Raw genomic sequence first — 3,982 nt, forward strand, 5'->3', positions numbered from 1 at the left:
GATTTGGATGAGGAAAAGGCAGCTTTTCCATGTCAGAATTACAGCAGGAAGAATTCAGAACTCATTTTCAACTGAAAAACAAATGAAATGGTTCAGAGACTCCAGAATACTCACAGGGAGGAGATGGACAACTACCACAATAGCATGAAGTTCAACATCATAAAGCCTTTTCCTTTGTTGTCATTTCAAGTCAAGTGTCCCTCCATCCCTCAGTCTCCCTAAGGAGAACAGCAATATTGGCACAAAGGGCACGAGAAATTTGTAAGACTTTCATTTTTTGCACCCCCACTTCCCACTCTTTCTAAAGGAAAGTTTCAAGTCCAAGGGGAAGTTACCAATCCCCCACATGTCACAGATAAGGGGTTTGGTTCTTTCCTCTGTCATGGTGAGCAGGGCCAAAATCTTCATCTCTGGATGAGTGGTCTTTTTGGAAATCCAGCTGGATCTGCCTCAAGGGAACATGCTTTTCCCAAGTGATCAGAGCATGGATCTCACTGACAATTATTGAGCTCCTTTTGTACTCAGCCTCTCCTCTCCCTCATGCAGAGCAACATCAGTTTAAGTGTTGTCATCCCAGCTTTTCTCTTCCCACAATCCAGCTCTTCCACATCAGCAGGGATGGGGACAGCCCTCCCCACATGTATTATTTCACTGAATGTTTCCAACCAGGCTACATTTTTCATGGTCTTTATTTGGATCAATCACACTAAAAGCTGATGTAGCATTATTTAATCTTTGACAGGGGGAGAATTAAGATACAGGTTTATTCACTTACAGAAAATGTCAGACTAGAATTAGGCGATCACTTAAGGGATTGAACTTAACCACTATGAGAGCTGCTTTTTCAAGCAGAAAATGTTAATATTCTTGCCTTGTTTTTTCCCTGGGTTCTGGTGGCATGAAAATGGGATTTATTAGAATCTGGAGTAAGTTTGGGGTAAATTATGCTGTTCTTCTCTTCAGTGCAAACAACTGATAGCTGAATATTCAGCACCAAAGTACACTAGGCTGGGTCTGGGAGCACCCTGGGTAGTGCACACTCACACAGTGGAATTTTAAAGACTTGTGCCTGAGGGCAAGTGAGATTGGCTGTGCAGTCTGGGTCTGGTCTGGCTTCTGACAGTGCTGGGAGCTGATTTACTGTGGCTCCTCTGCCGCTAAGGCTTTCCACGCACTGAACACAGAAGGATGGAATTCCACACCAGGTACTCCAAGTGATGATTCCATGGACAGCCCAGGATGGAATGGAGGTGTCCATGAGCCAGCACTTTGTCCTGGGGCCCAAGGAGGCCAATGGTATATCCAGGGAAGCACTGGGAAGACCACTGCCAGCAGGGCAGGGAGGGATCCTGCACCTGTGCCCAGCCCTGGGGCACATCTGGAGTGCTTGCCCAGCTCTGAGTCCTCCTGGAGAAGGGCTAGTGGAGGCTGCAGAGCTGAGCAAGGGCCTGGAGCAGCTCGGTGCCAGGAGAGGCTGAGGGAGCTGGGGCTGCTCAGCCTGGAGAGGAGCCCCATCTGAGAGGGGCCCTCAGCCCTGGCTGTCCTAGGTGGCCCTGTCTGTCCCTATCTGACCCTGTCTGTCCCTGGGTGTCCCAATCTGTCCCTGTGTGTCCCTGTCTGTCTGTCCCAGTCTGTCCCTGTCTGTCCCTGTGTGCAGGAGGTCAGAGCAGGCCCAGGCTCTGCTCCAGGTCCAGCAATGGCCCCAGAGCCACAGGCAGGGCCTGAGCCCAGCAATTCCCCCTACACAGGAGGCAGAACTGCCCTGGGCAGTGCCCAGCCCTGAGAGGCTGCCCAGGGAAGGTGTGCAGTCTCCTCCCTGGAGATATTCCAGAACATGGACACACTCCTGTGCCCTGTGCTCTGGGACAGCCCTGCTGGAGCAGGGAGCTGGGACCTGGTGACCCTCTGAGGTCCCTTCCAGCCTCATCCATCCTGGGATTTTGTGAAAATCTTCTCCTCTTCATACACTCGCCTGGGTCAGGAGGCTCACTGCAATTATCACTAAATTAATAGCAATTAAATATGTCAGTAATGAGCAAGCAGCTCTGTAGCCCTTGGTCCTGTGCTGTGCTGAGTTCCCACTGATGAAACACCCAGGCACTGATATTTCCTCTGCACCATTCAGTGCCCAAGCAGCACAAACAGCCCTGGGAGTGTGGAGCTGGGATGGGGAACACCAGCAGCTCTCCAGAAACCCAGCCCTTCATCTCCAGCCAGGCCTGAGCCACTGCTGCCCAGCCTCCTGCACCTTGCCGGGAGCTCTGGTGAGGAGGGGGTTAACAAACAGCCACACACATTTCCTTCCCCCCAGTCAAAGCAACAGCCTGTTTTCCAGCATGGATCTCCTCTTCCCACTCCAGGGTCACAGACTGCCAGCCTTGTTTTAATGAGCTGTGTCCTGCAAATTTCACAGTCACTTCCAGTCTAATAAAGGGAACCCACAGGGGTGGTGTTTTCAATTTGCTTCTCTTTCCTGGAGAGTTTGTGCCATACATCACACGGAGCAGCTCACAGCTGGTGCAAAGAGAAAAGAATTAGCTTGTATTCCCCACGCAGGGGTTTTATAATTCAATATTTATTAAGATTGGGGTCCTGTAATTTGAAAGGCCAAACAGTTTGTTTTACTACGTGTGGGATAGATTATGTTAATATAGTGAACAAGGGCTTCCAAGAACTAATTTAGTGAGGGTGTTGAAAAGCCCTGCACATGAGAGAAATATTATGAACAAGTAAGAATCCTTAATACTTTGTCTAACCAAGCCCTGTGCATACAAATTAAACATAATTGGAAATCCTGTTCCAACCATCAGATTAAGGGCTACTTTACAACTGAAATGACACCTAAATGTCTAATTTTAATTTTAAATTCACTCTATAAAAGCACAGCCTGATTGTTTTCCTCTCTTTGAAAGAATTATGAAAAACGAGCATATCTAAGATTTACTTAAATGTATATGAATAAACACAGCTTTCAGCTGAAGCTCATTGCAAAGCAGAACTCTTTGAATATTCATTAATTCTTCCAGACATCTGATATTCCCCTGTACAGATAGTACCACAATACTATTGCTCAGTAAATAATACCAAAGTCCCATGAGAAATTCAGAGATTTGATTTCAACTTTTAATCTAAAAGCACTGTGAAATATTCCATCATTTTGGAATATTGACTATATCAATATTCACATAGAAAACTTTGTATTAGAGCCACAGAACTGGAAAAACTCTATGACCATCAAACCCAACAGCAGCCACCTGGCAACAACAGCCCAGCACTGCCAAGGCCACCACTAAACCATGTCCCCAGGCGCCACAGAATGGGAATTCCACCCTCCAACCTCCCTGCCCTGGGCAGCTGTGGAAGGGCTGGACAATCCTTTCAGTGAAGCAATTGTCCCCAGTATCAACCCTGAGCTCCCCTGGCTGAGCCTGAGGCTGTTCCCTCCCCTCCTGTCACTGTTCCCTGGAGCAGAGCCCAACCCCCACTCCACCCCCGCTGTCCCCTCCTGGCAGGAGCTGTGCAGAGCCACAAGGTCCCCCCTGAGCCTCCTTTTCTCCAGGCTGAGCCCCTTCCCAGCTCCCTCAGGAATTCTCCAGCTCCTTCCCAGCTCTGTTCCTGCCCTGGACATGCTCCGGCCCCTCAATGTCCTTGTCAGAGGGGCCCTGGGCTGCCCCCAGCACTGGAGGTGCCCCAGCAGGGCCAGCACAGGGGACAATCCCTGCCCTGGGCCTGTGGCCACCCCACAGCTGGCACAGCCCAAATGCCCTATTGCCCACCTGGGCTAGTGTCCAGCCACTGGCACAGCACCCCAGGGCCTTTCCCAGCCCCTCTGCCCCGGGCTGGAGCTCCACGGGGTTGGTGTGACACCAGTGCAGGAGCCAGCACCCCACCTTGGTGGCCCTGTTGGATCCAGGGCTCCAGTTGTGCCCATCCCTCTGCAGAGACCCTGCCCTGCAGCACAGCCACAGCACAGCCACAGCAA

This window comes from Haemorhous mexicanus, chromosome 24 (assembly GCF_027477595.1).
Source record: "Haemorhous mexicanus isolate bHaeMex1 chromosome 24, bHaeMex1.pri, whole genome shotgun sequence".
Classification (NCBI taxonomy): Eukaryota; Metazoa; Chordata; class Aves; order Passeriformes; family Fringillidae; genus Haemorhous; species Haemorhous mexicanus.